Genomic DNA, 20,890 nt, shown 5'->3' on the forward strand with positions numbered 1-20,890 from the left:
CCTAGAGATGCTCACAGCCTAGTAGGATCACAAAAAAACAGGCACAGGAAGGAGAAACAGTCAGAGGGAGGAGGAGGTTTGGTGCCAGATGAGGGTCAGAGGCAGGTTGAGCTATCCAGTGTTGGGTGGCCCCAGGTCCTCATGTTGATCCTTCCTCCCCATTTGAGGTTGTGCTGCTAGAATTCAGTGATCAGGGGCCTGTTGGCTCCATGACTCCCAAGTAAGGCCAGGTAAATGCTTCCCAGCATCTCTGTTCCCTTGGCAAGGGTCTCTGGTTTCCTACTTACTTAAAAGACAACTGGGGAGGCAACCCTCTGATGTTCAAAGCCCATAACGGGCCTTGCCTGGGCACAACTTCATCTCTCATGAAGAACATCACACCTGGTTCCCACTCAGTCATTTCCTGGCTGTGAAACCCTGGGCATGTTCCCTGACCTCTGACCTCACCTTCCTCATTGGTGAAATAGAGCTATTCCCAGGGTTAAATGAAATCATGTAAGGTACACAAAGAGTGAGTTTAGCGCAGTAGCAAACCCCACCCTAACTGCTCTAGGCCTGTGCATCCAAGTAAGAAGCCACCAACCCCATGTGGCTATTTGACATTTAAAATGAAATGAGTTAGAATTCAGTGCCTCACTTAGACTTGCTGTATTTCAATGATACACAGGTGGATACACAGTGGATACACAGGTCTGGTGGCTACAACACTGGACGTGAACATCACCGCAGGGTTCTGTTGATGGAATTTAAAAGGCCCCACATTGGGCCGGTCCAGGTGGCACCCTTGAGCAATTAAATCTGAATGGTCCATTCTAGACACCGTCCACAACTGAACTCTGTTGCTGGATATTCCACCTGCACACACCTGACCCCTGACCTAGAGAACACCACAGAGACTTGTCCCTCTCCTAAACGCTAGAGTCTTTGCTTCTTATCTCTGACCCTCCATTTGCCAGCAAGGCTCCTCCTCGATCAGACTGTTTCTCCTTCCTGCACCTCGTTTTTTGTGGCCCTACTAGGCTGTGAGCATCTGTGGAACAAGAACCAGGCAGGATTGTTCCTTCTCTCTGAACTTCCAGAGCTCTGGCCTGAGGTCCCAACATACCCTATACACAGCCCTGTCTCCTGCCTTCTATCAGATCTTCAGCTCCTCCAGGACAGGATCTCCTCTAGCTTTACAGACCCCCACAGCACCTTCCAGATGAAACCCTCCAGAGAGTGAGCATGAACTGAGTCCCGCCACCCTGGGACACACTGCACTGCTGATTGTTAAATTGGAGAAATATTTAAACTGACCTTGCTTCTTGCAACATGAGCTACCAGTTGATCGAATGGTTTTAGAGCACAACTAAGAAGTATACTCTGGGAAGATCCCGTGGAGCAGGAACTGGCAACCCATTCCAGCATTCTTGCCAGGAACATCCCATGGACAGAGGAGCCTGGCAGCCCGCCTGACAGTCCACGGGGTCGAAAAACAGTTGAACAAAACTTAGAGACTAAACAACAGCAAAGGAGTGCACGGCCCCATCACGTGTGCAAAAACGGGGCGGGTACTTTTCACTGCACTACATTTCATTCTCACAACAACTTGTAAGGAAAGAACTACTTTCCCCTTTTTACAGATGAAGTAACTGAGGTTTGCTGAGTTTAGAAAACATACCCAGGGACCCAGTCAGTCAAGGGTAGATTCAGAATTCAAACCCTGGGTATTTCAGATTTAAAAGCCCCCGCTTTTTCTACTGTCCTATGCAGCCAATATCTGTCCCTGCACAGTGGGAGTGACGAAAAGAGAAGACACATGCACAGAGAACAATCAATGAGCATCCTTATGCTGATGTGTTGTTGATAGAGGTTCAATAAAACAAGACGCTACCTTGGCCTTTAGGGCAAATGAAATCCTCCCCCTGAAGAAAGCAGGCTAGAACTGAGTCTTTTAAAATGACCTCCATAAAATCAGTGGACATGAAGAGGGGAGAGGTGAGACAGGGGTAGGGGATTAAGAGGTACCAACTACTGTGTATAAAATAATAAGCCACAGGGATATATTGTATAGCACAGGGAATAGAGCCCATATTTTAAATAATTTTATTTAAAAAATTTTTACGTAGACCATTTTTACAATCTTTATTGAATTTGTTACAAGATTGCTTCTGTTTGATGTTTTGGTTTTTAAAATATATTTTAACATAGTTAAAGGCTCTGAGCCTCACATTCACAGGAACAGAAAAAACAAGAGACAGTGGATGATGATCGGTGATGGTAACAGAAGGTAATGGTCATTGGTGCTGAGTAATGCCAGGCACTAACTCTCACTCACTAATGTTCTATCAATAATGCACAATATTATTGATCTTATCATTATTCCCATTTGACCGATGAGGAAACAGAAGCTTAGAAAGGTTAAGTCTGTCCCCAGAGTCCTACAGCAAGTGAGTTATAAATAAATTCTCATACCTGTTGACTAAAAATAGCCTGAGAGAAATGAGGCATCCGTGCTCCCAGTAAAGAAATTGGCTTTGACGTCATACTGCCTGGGTCTATATTCAGCCTCCAAACCTCATATGTTCTCATGCAGAACACTCTACAGCTGTGTCCTCTGACTCTGTCTCATTTGTAAAGCGGGAGCAATTCCAGTACCTATTTTGTTGGATTGTGTATTAAATGACAAAAGACACATCATTGCAGGCAAAGAGAAAGTGCTCAGGAAATTTTAGCTGCTTTTTTCATCATTGAAGTATAATTGCTTTACAAAATTGCATTCATTTCAGGTGTAGGGATTTGGGTGTTTTTTGAAGATTATATTCTGTTACAGGTTATCACAAGATATTAAGTATAATTCCTTGTGCTGTAGAGTAAATCCTGTTATTTATCCATTTTATGTGGGCTTCTCTGGTGGCTCAATGGTAAAGAATCTGCCTGCCATGGGTAGACCTATGGCTGATTCATGTTGATGTTTGATAGAAACCAACTCAATACTGTAAAGTAATTATCCTTCAATTAAAAATAAATTTTTTTTAAAAAAGAATCTGCCTGCCAATGTAGGAAACGTAGGTTAAACCCCTAGGTAGGGAAGATCCCCTCCAGCAACCCACTCCAGTATTTTTGCCTGGGAAATCCCATGGACAGAGTAGCCTGGTGGGTTACTGTTCAACGGGTTGAAAAGAGTCGTACATGACTTAGCGACTAAACAACAACAATCTATTTCATGTGTGGCAGTTTCTGTCTCTTAACCTCATACTCCTAATTTCTCTCTCCCTCACCTTTCGTAACTATAAGTTTGTTTTCTGTGTCTGTGAGTCTATTTCTGTTTTGTATATAGATTCATTTGCATTTGTTTTTAGATTCCACATGTAAGTGATATCACATAGCATTTGTCTTTCTCGGTCTAACTTATTTCACTAAGCTGTTGTTATTAAGAGGATCTGAGAGATGACTGATTCCTTGAGGGGAAGAGCTGGCACCAGGGCAAATTCTAGTTGATTGTGCCAGAAAATGTGCCTCAGAGTATGTGGCACCGCTCAGTGGGTACCAATCAGTTCTCTGAAGAGAAGCAGTCTGGTCCAGCTGTGGGTCTCGGCTGCCTATGAAGGGGACCTAGACCCACAGAACCTGAGAGGCCTGAGAGGAGCTGTCAAATTCCTCTGGGCCATCCTCCGCTGAGGGACCCAGGCCAGGATCACTTCTATTTGGGGGCTCTATGTGAGAATTCATGTGAGTAAAGATTCTGCTAGGAAGAAGCAGAGAGGGAGGGAGGACTTTGAGAGCTCCTGAGAGGTCAGCTCTCTCCTTGTACAGATGGGAGGCTCTGAGGCCCAGAAGAGTTAGGCCATCTACACAGCCAGAATCAGGCCTCTCCCATTCCGCCCCGGCTGCATCAGATCCTGGGCCTCCTCTAGAGGGCACTCTTCCCATTGTGTTGAATGTCACCTCCCGGGGGCCCTGCAGCTCCGGGGCCTGGCAATTAGTAAGCTCAAAGCCCCAGTTCCCTTCAGAAAGATCACGGCATGGATCAGAGTGCTTTTTGTGCGTAGAGGTGGGCAACTTTCCGGACAGTTACTATTTGGCTCTTACAGGCCACTCCATCTGTTGGCCCCTCTCACGCCCGCTGTGATAGCATAAAGCAGTCATAGACAATAAGTCTGCATATTCCAGTTGCGTTCCAATAAAACTTTATTTACGGACACTGCAATTTGAATTTCATTTACTGTTCACATGTCACAAGGGACTCCTCTTTTCATTTTCTTCAACACTTAAAAAATATAAAAATCACTCTTAGTTTGCAGCCTATACAAACACAGGCAGCAGGCTGAATTCTGCCTATGGTTCACGTGATTTGTTCACATTCTTGCCTCTCCTGAGGTTTGTAAGAGTTATAAAAAAGTTGGGGGCACAAGTGTAAAACCACTTCCTACAAACATACATGGACCACAACTCAGAGAGGTTAATGTTATACCATAGTGCCCCATCTCTGCAACACTTCTGCCTCTCTTGAGAAGTCACAGGGTCCTCTAGAGAACCTAGAAGAGGCCAGTTTTGAAGTAACCTTCTGCCGGAGACTGTCTAGAATCTAAGTCAATCTTGCAAGTTATGGTCACTAAGGTCCTTTTCAAGATTTGTTCCACAAGCAGAAATCCCAATGACGCCCTCTCAGCAAACTGGCAGTAGTCTGGGCTATGGGACACAAGAGCAGAAGTCATACAACTGTCCCTTCCAGGTGTGCAGTTCTCATTTCTACATATGAGTGCTCACCCACATACTCCTACGAGCACCAAACCCAAAGACTAGAGTTCAGTGTTACGCTTCCAACATGGCCCTGGGCTCTAGAAGAACAAAATAATTCTAAGTCCATACTGGAGTTGGACTTGAGATGGAGAGTGAAAGGGGAGGAAGATTCTACAATTTGCAGGCTGAAGAGGTACACGAGACAGAGAGGAGTAGGGGGAAGTAAATAGAGAGAACTAAGAAAGACAGGTGGCGAGGAGGTGTAGATGGCAAACTGGGGCCTCCCCTGGTCAAGAAGGAGCCCAGACTTACTTGATATGCGAGGCACTGTAGGTTTCTTTGAGGAGAGAAGTGATGTAAAGAAAGTAGGGAAATGCATTTTAATCTGGCAATATTGATTAGGACAGTAGAAAAAGAGGCAGAAAGTCTAGGAGAAATGTCTAATTCTGGAGAATTCCAGGGTTGAACTCAAGGGAGCCTAACCCACAGAGGTGGCCCCCAAGTCACACACAAAGCCAAGTGCAAAGACACTTCCAAAAGAAGGGGAGGGAGGCCCAGATTCATTAGACCTTGAACTGTGGTGTTGGAGAAGACTCTTGAGAGTCCCTTGGACGGCAAAGAGATCAAACTAGTCAATCCTAAAGGAAATCAGTCCTGAATATTCATTGGAAGGACTGATGCTGAAGCCGAAACTCCAATACTTTGGCCACCTGATGTGAAAAACTGAGTCATTGGAAAAGACCCTGATGCTGGGAAAGACTGAAGGCAGGAGAAGGGGACAACAAAGGATGAGATGGTTGGATGGCATCACCGACTAGATGGACATAAGTTTGAGCAAGCTCTGGGAGTTGACGATGGACAGGGAAGCCTGGCATGCTGCAATCCATGGGGCCACAAAGAGTTGGACTGAGCAACTGAACTGAGGACCCGACAGAGTCAACAGGGCCTCCAGAGGATCTGGCCGGAGTGAGTGGACTGGGACAGGATGCTGGTAGGAGACTCTTTCTTGCTGTTAGGGATCATCCAGTTTGTCCACACTGACTACAATTAGTATAAATATAATCAGCCTCCCATGCAACACTCCAGCACTCAAGCTTCCTACAAGCTCTTTTCTTTTCTCAATTAATAGATTTTGTCTTTTTGAGCAGCTTTTAGTGTGCAGCAAAACTGAGTGGAAAGTACAGAAAGTTCCTGTAGTTTCTGCACAGGTACACCTGCCCCACTATAGACACCCCCCCTCCCCTGCAACAAGCGGTTCATTCATTCTGATCAGTGACCCTGCATGACACATCACCTATATCATCAGCCTCCTCCAAAGTCCACAGCTTACATTAGGGTTCACTCTGGGTGTTGTACATTCTGTGGACTTTGACAGACTATAGTGACACTGTCCCCCACTTACAGTATTAGCCAGTATCATTTCACTGCCTTAAAAATTCCCTGTGCTCCCTTTAACCATCTCCCCCACCCTCTTACTAACTACTGATCTTTTTACCATCCATGGTTTTGCTTTTTCCGGAATGTCATATAGTCCTTTCCTTTTTGAAAGATAAATTATTTTATTTTTAAATAACACCTGCAGCGGTACAATAATCAAAAGATTTTTTGCAAAATCTCTCTCCAACAGCCACCCTCACTCACCCAGTCCCCTTCCTACCAGTTCACACATATGCAAGTGTGTGTGGTGACTTTTGAGGGGAGATGTTGAAAATGAGGTGCTAGCAAGACAATTAGGTAAAGAGATAGGTAAATATAGGCAACAATGGAAAAGGAATTCTGATAGCAGGGCACACTTGCATATGTAGATTCAGAACCCCTGCCCAGCGGGGCAGCTGAAAACAGATGAGCTGGGAGTGGGGTGGGGGGGCAGGGGGCGTGCAGTGAGCACAGACGAGAGATGCAGGCTTGGAGAGTTCCTTCACTGCAAGTATTTCTTAGAACCTCCTAGGAGGGAGGCGCTGAGTGGAGCACTGGGGTAAGCAAAGGTGCGGACAAAACAGGGGTTTGGGCAGGAGGCTGCAGGGTTGTGTAACTACTACAGCATTCTGGAATGAAGGCAAGAGTAAGTACCCCGGTTGAGAAGTAAGGCTTCCCCGGTGACTCGGGGGTAAAGAATTCACCTCCCAATGCAGCAGAGCAGGAAATGGCAACCCACTCCAATATTCTTCCCTAGCAGATCCCATGGACAGAGGAGCCAGGTGGGTTACAGTCCATGGGGTCGCCAGAGAGTCGGACATGGCTTTAGTGACTAAACAACAACGAACAGGACAAAAAGGAAGGACTCTGGCAAAAAGAGGTAATGGTGAGAGCAATTTTAGCTGGCTCCTGCAGAACAAAGCCAGATATTGAGTGACTAGGGGATGCACTGTGAAGAAATGGAAGCCAGGAAGAAAACGTTTTATGACAGGTCATAACCCTTTATCCAAAATCTTTGGAGTCAGATGTATTTCAGAATTCAGACCTTTTTGAATTTTAGAAAGGTAATACTGTTGTAGGAAGGGGGACCCCTTCCAGGGCCCGAAACTGGGCACTTGACTAACATTCAGAAAAGAATTGTCCGAGGAGACACGTGCTGACAAAGCAAGAGATTTTATTGGGAAGGGCACCCGGGTGGAGACCAGTAGGGTAAGGGAACCCAGGAGAACAGCTCTGCTGCGTGGCTTGCAGTCTCGGGTTTTATGGTGATGGGATTAGTTTCTGGGTGGTCTTTGGCCAATCAGTCTAATTCAGAGTCTTTCCTGGTGGCGCACGCATGGCTCAGCCAAGATGGATGTTAGCAGGAGGGATTCTGGGAAATGGACGGACATGCAGTGTCTCTTTTTGACCTTTCACGAACTCTTCCGGTTGGTGGTGGCTTATTAGTTCCATATTCCTTATCAGGATCTCCTGTCATAAAACAACTCATGCAAACGGTTACTATGGTGTCTGGCCAGGGTGGGCGGTTTCAATCAGTGTGCTTCCCCTAACAACTCCCCAAGAGACTTCATACTCAAGATACTTCTTGGGAATTGGGGCAGAGGTCTCTTTCTTCTGTAACTTCTTCCTATCAGTGTGCTTCCCCTAACAACTCCTATAGGCTTCTTTCAGCCTCTTTGACCTTCCCTGAGTTCCAAAGGGTAGATTCAAACAATTGCTAATCAGAGAAAGGAGGGAATACAAAAACAGAAAAAACAATCAAAGGTTGGTACAGCCTCCAGACACAGTCCTGGTTCCGACTCAAAAAAAATATGCATAACAATGTCTTTGAGTTCTTCTACAGAACTAGAGCCCCCACCCAGGTGAAAGATGGTAACTTCAGACTAAAGACAAGATTCCTGGAACACAGCTCTGTTGCCTCACCACCAACCAATCAAAAAGGGTCACAAACCTTACAACCCTCACCCCAAATGTTGCCTTCTGTTTCCGGGGACCAGAGATGACCATCCTGTTAGGTCTCCTGTTTGGCCCCTGTCTATTTCATCTCTGAGAGGGGCCAACAGTTTCAAACTAAATTGCTGTTATTACAAGGGTAAATGCTGATTTCAGACCAAAAAAATACCTGGACTTAGATCTGATAGAGAAAGACTTCTGCCCTGCTAGACAGGCCTACGCCCATGCACAACACGAAAAAGTTACCCAAAAAAAGACCTCCGCCCCAATTCCCAAAAAATATCTTGAGTATGAAGTCTCTCAGGGAAGAGTTCTTAGGGGAAGCACACTGATTAAAACCGCCCACCCTGGCCAGGCACCATAGTAACCATTTGCATGAGTTGTTTTATGACAGGAGATCCTGATAAGGAATACGGAACTAATAAGCCAGCACCAACCCGAAGAGTTCGTGAAAGGTCGAAAGGAGACACCACGTGTCCGTCCACTTCCCAGAATCCCTCTCGCTAGCATCCATCTTGGCTGAGCCATGCGTGCGCCACCAGGAAAGACTCTAAATTAAAATGATTGGCCAAAGACCACCCAGAAACTAATCCCATCACCATAAAACCCGAGACTGCAAGCCACATGGCAGAGCTGTTCTCCTGGGTTCCCTTACTCTACTGCTCTCCACGCAGGTGCCCTTCCCAATAAAATCTCTTACTTTGTCAGCATGTGTCTCCTCAGACAATTCTTTTCCAAGTGTTAGACAAGAGCCCAGTTTCGGGCCCTGAAAGGGGTCCCCTTTCCTGCAACAATACAAATGCACACCACCATAATAGATTAGAAGTAACATAGCCAGCAGAGTCAGGGATAAGTTCCCCTAATCAAATACGTCAATATTTCTACAGTGAATCATATGAATATTCACACCAAGTGGGACCAATGAAGATCACAAAGTTTGAGCTCCACCTTAAGAAAATCTTTTTGGTTTTCAGAGTTGTTTTGGGTTTTATAGCAGATTAGAACTAGGTAAGGGATCTGCGCTGAGTTTCTTTTCAGCTTTTGGGTCGAGCATCACAGACTTATTTAATATCTGAAATAAAGTCTTTTACGGCCACGAAGAGTGAAGGTCCCTCAAGGGGTTTCACGCATGTGTTCTTCTTTTTACCTGGACCCTAAGTGGCTTGCAGACAGCATTCAAGTCTGATTGTCTTTGGGTCCTCAGCACAGGGCAGGGCCCTTGACCCTTGGTACATCCCCAACAACTTTGGGGGCACTGAATTTTCACGACTTCTAATAAGCCCTCTGCATAGGGCTTACCACATCCCAACTTGGCTCTTTCTGTGGCCCAACTTCCAACCTCTGTCTGCCCAAGCTCCAGAACCACTCCTCTATTGATATGCAGCTGACACATCCTATTTCTCTCCTTAAATCCAAACTCAATAGCCATCTGTTTGTTCTGGTATTCTAGCACTAATTGCCATTCCTGATTCTGTTTGATATGTTTGACCTGGTATTTTAGAACTAACTCTTAATTGTGTTTTTATTTAATATGGATAGCACATATAAAGCAAGAGCATAAGAAGCGCTATATAAATGCAAATTTTATTGTATTTCACTCCAGACCTCAGAGACTTGCCAAACTTGGTTCTGCTCGGAAGAAATTTTCCCCTGAGGGCTTAGAGAAGTCTCCCTCTCTCTGAAACAGCTTCTTCAAAGGTGGGCAAAAAGACACCAACACCCATCCTATATCAGCCAACATCCCAGTGACTGGTCCTTCGACACCAAGGACTTCAAATTATACCGAGTTCTGTGTAAAATTAACACAACTCACAGTAGGTCATGACATTTTTTTGCCTTGATTTTGTGAATTGGTTGAGCATTTTGCATTAAGAAGTGTCATCCTAGCTGGGTCACTATGACATTATGCGAAGTTCAAGTTTGCAATGTGAAGAGGACTGTTTTCATTTTCTGCTTTTCAAAGAACAGATTCATCAGTACAAAAATGTGACTTTAACCAGTAGATAATCAGTACAACTTCCAAAGCGCCACTGAAATTTTTCAAGATAAGCTATTCCACTTCCAGGAAGTGTCTGAAGTTATTATTTTAATGCGATTTCAGACTTTGTGAGAATGGAGTAAGACATGAGTTGACAGCCAAGGAGTAATTCTTCTGACTTGTGAATCACCCCATTCAGGGGCCACTGAGTCACCACACTTGGTCCCTATGCTCCAGGCAGCCAAGCTGGCCCCCATGCTACATAGAGTTTAGTGCTCCCACTGGCCAGGGTCTTAATTTTGAACTTCTCACCCTGACCCATTCCTCAGGCCACATTCCAAGCAGCTCTCATGTCTTCTGGCTTTTTACATCATTGCAAATTCTTCCATTTCTGGTTTGTCCCCTCTCTTTAGACTTGGCCCTCAGATTATCTTCCAAGCTACGACCTTGACTTTCTCTTAGCCTGTGTATGACTGGATGAATGAATGGATTTTATTTTCTATTCTCTCTTAGTCATTGATTCCATACCATTGTGTTTCTGAAACAGTCCAAATGGGTTATACATGTCTGCAATGTGAATAGCATATTTAGTTTTCATTGCTGGGGACAGAAAATGCTTGCCATTTCAGGAATCTTTCTATCTTTACTGGTTTATTTAATAACATTCTTTGTAGCCCAGAGCTGGTCATGGAAAATTACCAATATTCTCCATTTGTGGCGTATGGCCAAGCCAATGAAAAGCTACCAACATTATTATGAAGTCTCTGCTAATATCTGATATTCCATGTGTTATCTCATTTGTGTCACTGTGAGGTTGACTATGCCTCTATGGTTGTTGTTCAGTCGCTAAGTCATGTCCCACGCGTCACAACCCCATGGACTACAGCATGCTAGGCTCCCCTGTCCTTCACTATCTCCAAGAGTCTGCTCTCATTCATGTCCATTAAGCCCATGATGCTATCTAATCATCTCATCCTCTGTCGCCCCCTTCTTCTTTTGCCTTCAGTCTTTCCCAGCATCATGGTCTTTTCCAGTGAGTCAGCTCTTTGCATCGGGTGGACAAAGTATTGGCACTTCAGCTTCAGTATCAGTCCTTCCAATGAATATTCAGGGTTGATTTCCTTCATGATTGACTGGTTTGATCTCCTTGCAGCCCGAGGGTCTCTCAAGAGTCTTCTCCAGCACCACAATTCGAAAGCATCAATTCTTTGGCACTTAGCCTTCTTTATGGTCCAACTCTCACATTCGTATACGCCTCTACTATTGTTGGTCTTTAGAGAACCACATGTAGACTACAGTTGTTAAAGACTATAGGAATTGCACAAGAACTGAAAAGTTCATTTTTGTTCAGGTGGCAGTAGCAGTAATGACAAGTATGACCAAGAAAGGGTGGTGGGGAGGTGGTGGTTTCTACCTAGAAGGAGAAACCAAGCAAAGGATCAAGAACCGAGTAAATAACGTGAAAACCTGAGCCAGGTTCTACTACTTTGAAACACCAAGGCCTACTAAGGGTTCTAGAAGCTAAAGAGCCACTACCAGAAGTAACCAGTGACAGACAAGTGAGCCTCAGCATCCAGGAAATCTGAAGACCGTGGAGAAGTGCACAGAGGAAGGTCAAGGTCAGGAAACCAGGAAGTCATGAGAACAACATTGAGAGAGATGGTTGTGAAGGGCTTTGGTTAAGAGTCAGACAGACACTAACATGTGGAATGCAAAAAATACAACAAACTAGTGAACAAAAAAGAAGCCAGCTCACAGATATACAGAACTAGTGGTTACCAGTGGGGAGAGGGAAGGGGGAGGACAAGTTAGGGGTAGGGACTTAAGAGGCATAAATTCCTATATATAAAATAAATAAGCTACAAGGATATACAGTAGAGCCAGAGAATACTGCCAATATTTTATAATAACTATAGAGCATAACTGTTTAAAAATTTGTGAATCATATTGTATACTGATAACTTACATACTATTATATATCAATAATAATTCAATAAAAGACCAAAAAAGTAAAAATAAAATCACTTAGAGCCTATGTTCAAGTCCAAATACTTAATGAGTGATGAGTAGTATGCTACTATCTCTCTGAGCCTCAGTTTTCTCAACTGAAAGAAAAGGAATAAGAATAGTAGCCTGTATCCCCATGAGGCTGGAAGGATGATATGAGATGATGTATGGAGGGTACCTAGGCAAATCCCTGGCACCTAGAAACCATGGAATAAATGGTGATCACTATGACACCAGTCATCCAGGGGGTGAGGTCATAACAAGACACGAAAATAATTGCCGTCTGCCTTCTTTTTGTGTTTTATGATAGGGCAGGAATGGGGACCTAAACCTGATCGGCCCTGAACCTGAAAGAAGGAGCGGGAACCTAATTGTCCCCGGTTGAATGAGCATCTTGTGGCCACTGGGGAATCCTGACACCAGCCTGAAGCTGGCTGGGAGCTGAACGATTCAGTATTCAAGAGAGGCCGTCTGGAGGACAAGCAGGCAACTCATTCCTTTAGCTAAACAGTGTCTATTTTACACTGATTCTAGCCTAGACCACCAGCAATCCAAGTAAGGTGTCTCATGTCCTCAAAAATCCACTTTTTCTGGACCATGTTTTAGAATCACACCCTTGACTGGCTTGGTGGTATGCTTATCAGCAGCTCCATGAATCTGGCTGTTGAATTTACAATGCTGAGGACTTTTTCCCTTGTACCACCTATTGCCCCTTTCTCAGGACATAATCAAAGCCACAAAGCCAGGACTTCTCCAGAGCAACTGGTGTGCTTTCATCTCATGGAAAGTGTGATTTTTAAACATAAGGCCAGTGTTCCTCTTTGCTTTGACCTTTAGGAAACTCACGACTGAATTTACACCCTGTTGAGCAAATACGCAGGCCCTTGGGTTATACAGTTCACCCTAAATATTTTCTTTAGTTTAATTTTAAGATTCTGATTCTAGACCAGTGTCAGAAAATGACAGCCCATGGGCACATCCAGCCTGCTGCCTGTTTATGGGTCCAGGGAACACTATAGATGATTTGACTATTTTCTACGGCTACTTAGGCAAAGAGCAGAGTTGATACTCGTACCAGAAACTGTGTGGACCCAAAAGCCCCCAGTCTTGCTCTAGACTTATTTCCTTCCAGTCTTGATTTTTACCCAATTGTTTGTTTTGGAAGTTGGCTCAAATCCATTTTAAAAGAAAGCAGATTCTAAACAGTCTAATATTGGGACTTCCCTGGTGGTCCACTGGCTACGACTCCATGCTCCCAATGCAGAGGCCCTGGGTTTGATCCCTGGTCGGGGAACTAGATCCCACGTGCTGCAACCAGCAAGAGTTCTTATGCTGCAGCAAAGATAAAAAATTCCACATGCCACAACTAAGACCCACCGCGGTGAAACAAATAAATAAAATTAAAATAAATATTTAAAAAATTAAAAATCTAACTTTAAAGAGTGGCAAATAGGGCCACTGGATTCACTATAGTTCTCACCACACACACACACACACACACACACACAAGACTACATTGAAATTGGAACAACCCTCCCTGGTGTTTGCACAGATACTCTACCCTGATGCACAGAGCTATTGTCAGAGCAAAAGGAATCATCACATTTCCCCAGACTGGATTTCAGTCCTGGGTCTTGAGGATTCCTCTCGCCTAGAACTCATTAACATTGTTCTTCTCCCTAAGAGCTTTGCTAAGTTCCTCCCAATAATCCGTTTTCAGAAGGTCCCACTAGAAGCTAAAAGAACTACTGGGCAAGGAGAAGGGCATGCATGGAGCCTGAGAAGCCTGGGAGAGCAGGAGGCAGCCTGTGAGCCTTCCCACTCAGCGCCAAGCTTGACATAGAAATTGGATCATGGTGATGACAATTATGAAAACTAAAAACCTGATTTTTTTTTCATAATTAAACCCACATGCAGATAATAATTGCTGTTATGGGTTTAATGCCCAGACTTGTTTTTCTTCCAAAAAAGTGGAAAAAAAAAATCAGTCAGGATTTAAGTTAGTAATGCTCTTAAATCTGACTTAATAAGGAGCAAGACATCTGATTTTCAAGGTACTTGGTGTTTGGTTCTCGCTAGCTGAAAGTGGTTTTATTTTTCTCTCCACACAGGATATATCTAGGGAGAGCCTTTCATCAAAAACAACCAATTTCAGGATGTATGTTTATTTTATACAAGATGTACACGTTTTCCAAGATCAAGTTTAATTAACAAAGCATTGTACAGTCTTATCTAGCAAAATCCTGAAAATCGAAGTTGGCCATTAAAACCAGTGTATCATTAAAATTGCGAGATGATCTTGGTCTCTCTCACAGCCCAATATCAATGCAAAAAGACTGCATTTAAGAAGAAAATTTATGGCTCGGGTTAAAATAAACAATAGACCCCTGAGAAATTTACTGAGAAAGTAACTTTAGGGACTTTTTCCCTGAAACCCGTTCAAGCCTTAAGCAACTGCAATTACACTTTTCATCTTACAGTAAATACTGTCTTTATCATTAAGAAAAAGAAAATGCCTTGTGCTTAGTCTCTTAAAAAGGACTTTTCCTCCTCTACTCACCTAAATAGAAAAACAGTGTTTTACATTTTCTGGTGAAGTCATAAGGAAAATCATGAAGGTCTCCATCTCATGAAAGAAGTCATATGGGCATCAAACCTAAAACTATCTTGGCAGAATCGGAAAGATACATGGCTTCCTTTGGTTTCTTCAGAACATAAGAGAATTTGAATCACTCACATTCTTGGCCTTTTTTTCCCACCCACACAAGGAAACCAGGAGGAATGCACGAATCAAAGCGCCTCATTCCTCTTGGCCACAAAGTACTCACACTTGTCAAATGGCAAAGATTTGGGTCATCATTTTTTAAATGATTGCCAAGAAATGAGGAACTCAGTCTGAGCGCAAATAACAGCCTCCGCCATCCCTTCTAGCCCTGTGCCTGTGGCATCGACCACAGAGCCTGTCTGCAGGTAAAAAATCCAAATTTCTGTGTGCTGAGGGGAGGCATTCATTACTCAGCAGCACCCGCTTTGACTTCATAAGCAGGACAAAAGTCCTTTGCTGGGGCAAGACTTTTTGATGTCCCTTTAAATGGTTTCTGCATCTAGTCCAATAGCATGGGTGTGGAAGTGTATTTATTGCAACCACAAGGATATGCAAATTTATTTATAGTATAAACAGTCCTTTTCACAAGTCCTAGCTGTCAACAGCTCCCTGTTTTCCTGGAGTACCCCAGGAGCCAAGAATGCTTTGTTTCTGAAGCTTGGTACCTGGAGAGCTAAAGTAACAATCTTGTTAATGAGAAGACAATGAGACTAACTGCTGTTTTGCAGTGTTTCCATGGGCCATACCTTTTAATTGCCGAGTGCTGGCAACTTAACAGACTGTAATGAGTACATTGTCCCTCTTTTTTTTTTTTTTTTTTTTGCAAGCAGCCCCTTAAGCGTGATCGAAACAGGAGTTTGTTTTGTGTACAGAGCAGAGAAGACTCTTATTAAAAGCTGACGGAAGCGTTTGGAATGAGGAGTTTATTTTGACTGGTGAGGTATGTCTTGATAGTTTGCATTCAGATGCAAGAGAAAAAAAAGAGATAAAGTGGATTAGCCTCAATCATCTGGGAGATGACATTTCTCGCCGTATTTGAAGTATTTTATGAATTAGAGAATGGGACTGATTTCGAAGCCTAAATTAATTTAATCTGTTTGCTTTTGTTTGATGCCGCAGCTGCATCGACACACCCTCCTTCTTTGAAAAATCTTCAGCTTCGAGGGTCTGGGTGTAGAAAAGCGAGTGCAGCCAAGTGAGTGGGGGGGGCAGGGGCTGCCTTGGGTGGGGAAAGGAGTCAGTTTTCAATTTCCCCCGGTGGACGTCTGGCATTCTCCGATGGGGTTTTGTCTCCAACTTCAAGCTACTCACACTTGCCCATCATGCTTTTTATTAAAGGAGAACTTGCCAGCAGAAGCCAAGAGGAAGGAAAGAAAGGAAATTATTATCCCAACTCCTTTCCCTCTAGCACGTTTTCATTGGGGTGGGGGGTGGGGGAACCCTTCAGGGTGAAGATGAAAGAGGCAGAAAGGTTCCCATCGGTCATGGCCCATTAACGGTGACTGACACCCAGTTTGCTGCACATTCAGTGCGTCCATAAAACCCCAGTTGTGTTTAGAATCAGAATTCCTTTGGTGCTTTAGATGGGCCAGTATGCTCAAATTCCTGATAATCGTGCATGTATGTCCCCAAATCTTCCTAACTCCACCTCAGAAGGTGAGGACTGTGCGTTTCCCCCTAGGACATGGAGGAAGTATCCTTACAATGAATAACACTGTCTGAATGTTCACAGTCCCTGTTCCCAAAACTCTCAGTTACTCAAAAGGAGACTGAGTTAACCTGGTTCATCTCAGTATCAATCCATCACCAAGTCAGTTTGGCTTTTCACAGCCTGATACACTGATGAGAGATGATTTTGAGGCTGAGGGGTGGGCGGAATGAAATCTGCCTATCATGATTCTTGATTCAGGATTTCAGATACTATAACTCACCTCCCCACCCCTGACTTGGTCTGACAGGAAAGTAGATAAGCTGCTATTAGAGAAAAGAAAGTGCAGTGTAGAAATCAGAAGGGGCAAGCAAGTAGTGTCCAAGGACGGTCACATCCCCCTGGGCAGTTTCTGGTGGCGGAAGTTGCTGAAAGTCTACAGGGCATTTATGGATTGACTTTTAGGAGGACTTTCAAAGTTGTAAGGTAGAGAAAAGGAAACCTGAGGAGTTTTCTGATGAACCTCATTTACCAGGGCATTTGCCTTGCAACACAAGTCACCCTACATGTAGAGTGTTTTGGATTCAGGTTTGAAAAGCTGTTCCTGCCACTTGGGGTTAGAATCACAGCCCCCTGACTGTTTGCACAGGCACCTTGAGCTTAGAAAGTTTAAAAGCAATGATAAATCTCCTTAAGCCTTGGAGATGGCAAAACAATCCCAAATCTGCAGCGAAGGCCCTGAGAGGTTAATGATCTTCCTCCAGCAATAGGGACAGCTCCCAGGGGAGCCCCGCAGGCATTCCAGGCTATTCTCTAGGCTCCTGCTCCAATTTTCATTTAAATCAATCTCTCTAAGCCTCTGTTTCCTCTTCGGTAAAATGGGAATGAGAATTCCTACAGGACAGGTGCCAAAAAGACTCAGTGCGAGGATTATGCAAAGCATTTCAACCCCAGCTTTGCAGTGTCAGTGAGATGCTCTAATTATGGTTACTGTTACTATTACACTCATCAGACTGCATCTCCTTCCCTCTGGGAATTCATTTTGAGGTTCTATCTTCTGATCTTTTCTGTAAGACAGCTATTTGCAAGCAAATGAAGGCTAGTCTTAGCCAATACAAAATGAGAAATGATTCTTCTAGGGGTACATATCCTGCCATCACTGGATTTTTATAACTATACCACATTAGAAAACAAAACACTCCTAATTAATACTCATCCAAGATTGCAGCTTTAGCCAAAATATACTTCTGTATTCTCTTTGTGAATGTTTGTGTGTTAAGGATCTCAAGTTATTTAATTTTTTTTTTTTTTTCTTTTGGCTGCTTCGGGTCTTAGCCGCAGACACAGAGGCTCTTCGTTGAATCACTGGGATCTTTCAGTGTGGCTCACAGACTCTCTAGCTGCAGCTCATGGGCTCAGTAGTTACAGCACGCAGTCTTAGTTGCTCCTCGGCATGTGGGATCTCAGTTCTCCGACCATGGAGGGAACCGGTGTCCCCTGCGTGGCAAGACAGATTCTTAACCACCAGACCACCAGGGAAGTCCCAAGTCATCTAATTTTTTGAGCACCTGCTGCTGCTGCTGCTAAGTCACTTCAGTTGTGTCCGACTCTGTGTGACCCCATAGATGGCAGCCCACCAGGCTCCCCCCTCCCTGGGATTCTCCAACCTACTTAATGTTAAATGTCATACCAAATACTGAGGAGGACATAGACAAATGTCAGAAAAAACTATCTTCATTCAATCCATTTATGAACCCACTGTCAATATAGCCCCTATACTAGTCTGTCACCTGCAAGGGACAGATTCCCAATTGAGGCTGACTTAAGAATAATTTATTCGCTTGTACACCCTATGGAGTCACAGAGGGGTTTGCTGAAGGAGAAAAGATGCTACCTAGAAAATAGAGAGATGCCAGTGCTGGCTGTTACAATCCACCACACCTCCTGACTGATAACAGCATTATTCTCATTCATACAAACCACACCCAGAGTTCATACAAATACCACACAAACAAGAACGTCCTTTTTACACTGAAAAAATGATGATACTTGAATCTTCCAGGAATTAAGTCAAAGCAGACCTAAAAAGCAGATCCATTGTTACCAAGGGATCTTCCACAGGGAACTGTGTTTCAGGGCCATCACTCAGCCTAGTTCTAGAAACCTGGTGCATTTGGTACCTAGAACAGATGGAGAGGTGAGGACAGAAATGCGCTCTTCTACTCCACCTCCCATGCTGGGCAAGTCAGGCGTGCTGCCCTGCCTGGTATGCGTGGCGCCAGAAATGAGGTGTCCTTTTCCTGTCGACTAGCCTTACTAAACAGTAAGCTCTTGGGGGGCAGCAGGAGGGTCCACCCTACTCACAATTTACTGCGACGTTTCACAGGGTGGGGGCAGAGAAGTGAACAAAACAAAGTCCTTTTCTCAGGGACCTTTTCTTCCCATGGACTAAGCAGGTAAACATACATCAGATGTAAGAGGCGCTAAGAAGAAAGTGGAAAGACAAGACTAGTTTGCTCCAGGCTTCTCCTTCTCTGGGGATCCTGGAAACTCCATCAGAGAGCTGTCCCGGTGGAAGAGGACCAATGGGGTCCAGAGTTAAGACCCGCCCCCTTTTTGATTCCAGCCCTTTTGAAGAGCAGCATTGGTTGGAGTGGAAGACAGGGGTTGCAGTCAGAACTCAGGTTTAAGCCAAGTAAGATGAGAAGCTGTTGCAGATTCCTGAACAGAGAATTGGTAGTATTAGAACTCTGAACAGGACCTGCCACCTGAAAATATGCCACTTTGAAATAAGAATTATTTTGAGTTGTAGGCATTTGCATTCCTGGAATTGCTTATCTGCCTAAAAGCATTGCTTTCCCCAAGAACTCAGTTGCCATTAATCCTTTTCCAGAGAGCAACTCTAGTCTCTTCTAGAGACATAGCACCTCACCCAAGCAGACAGTGTCACTGAACTACCGTGTCACCCATCTCTTCTCCTGTGAGCCCATTTATCTTTCAAAAAAGCAATTGTTCTCCCAGAAGTGCCCCTTTGTCCCTCCCCATCTTCTAAGATGATGGTGCAGAAACCCTAATATCCAACCACCTCCTTGAGTCACGTTGCCTTGTCAACGCCCCTGCCCAGGTAGGTAATTAAATCTGTTTTCTTTTCTTGCTAACTAGCCTTTTGTCTATTTAATTTGCAGGCCCTCAAGGAAAACACTGAACAGGACAGAGAAGAAGCTTTTTCTCCCTGACACTGTCTTCTCTTTAGACACCTTCTGGTCCACCACTGACCCATTCATATTTAGACTGAGTACTTGAAAACAGCTTTACTTTCAGAGTTTGTGAAATGATATAAATTCTCACTCAAAAACAACAAATATATAAGGATATGTTTTTAATGTCTAAAGTTTATTAAGAGGGACTTCCCAACACCATACTTCCAAGGCAAGGGGCCCAGGTTCTATCCCTGTTCGGGTAATTAGATCCCACATGCCACAGCCAAGAGTTCTCATACTGCATCTGAAAGATTCTGCATTCCACAACAAAGATCGAAGATCCTGTGTGCTGCAAATAAGACCCAGCGCAGCCAAATAAATAAATACAAATAAATGTTTAAAAAAAAATAAGAAGGATCTTAAAAAAAAAAAAGTTTATTAAGAAGCCCTGGTACTAACAGTCTCTCTCATATCCTTCTCAAATAATCTTATAGATGGAGACAGTTTTTCAAGGGGCCTGCCTGGGTTCTAACCTCAGAACTGTGGAATTTCATCCTCTCCATCTGCTCCTCTTTCCACAAAGATAAAGAAGCCAGGCCCTTGCTGGTTATAGACTTCAGGGGAAGGAGGGCAAAGGGAGCGCCCAGAGATAAATGACCCAAGGTCAACGGGCCAGTGGAGTGGTCTAGGATGGACTTTTTTCCTTCTTTGAATGAATAGCCACCAGGCAGAGTGTTCTCTTTTCTTGCATTAACACATCATCACTGTCATTCTCCACGCCAGGAACAATCCTTATAATAATGCCGACACTTTCTTCACTGGAACACTTTTCCTGAGATGTACTGCATTGTCTCATTTGGGCAACTAGGTGGGGAAACTCAGGGAAGTTAAATACGTGACTGAGATGCTCAGAAGGTCCGCTGCTGACACAGAAAGGGATCATAGATACAGTTCAGTGGGTCTGGTCCCATCAACGGCAGCCATTTCGTCTCCGTGTAAGTACTGTTCTTAGTATCTGTGTAACTCTGTTAGGAAAAAACAGCACACTCTCTTGGTCATAGTCTCCACACTCTTTATTACCTACCAGGCCCTTTACTGTCTTAATTATATCTAACTTGCCTAGATTTAGACTCCAGTGGCCAGAATCTAGGCTCTGGTCTCCCAACGTTCCAAAGAACCCAGAGAGCAACACAAATACTAGGAGAGCAAAGATTCCCAGGAAAAGGCCTTCCCGAGCAACTCAGCAATGGATGAGCATCGTGGGGACAAGAAATAGGATCTTTTTCCACTGCCACCCTTTGCCTATAAAAGATTTCTTGTTACTTTAATTAAGTTTCTGACATCACCTCAGGAAAAATTCT

At 44.1% G+C, this 20,890-nt stretch overlaps 1 long non-coding RNA gene across 1 annotated transcript; it reads left to right on the top strand.

Annotated features, from left to right (window-relative positions):
- The first annotated feature begins 6,958 nt into the window (after positions 1-6,958).
- On the top strand, positions 6,959-19,883 carry LOC129626221 (uncharacterized). The gene is made up of 4 exons (XR_008701839.1): positions 6,959-7,018; positions 9,695-9,789; positions 15,512-15,621; positions 19,515-19,883. It is a non-coding gene; the product is annotated as an uncharacterized LOC129626221 (long non-coding RNA).
- Positions 19,884-20,890: the final 1,007 nt, after the last annotated feature.

Source organism: Bubalus kerabau, chromosome 13, assembly GCF_029407905.1.
Source record: "Bubalus kerabau isolate K-KA32 ecotype Philippines breed swamp buffalo chromosome 13, PCC_UOA_SB_1v2, whole genome shotgun sequence".
Taxonomy (NCBI): Eukaryota; Metazoa; Chordata; class Mammalia; order Artiodactyla; family Bovidae; genus Bubalus; species Bubalus kerabau.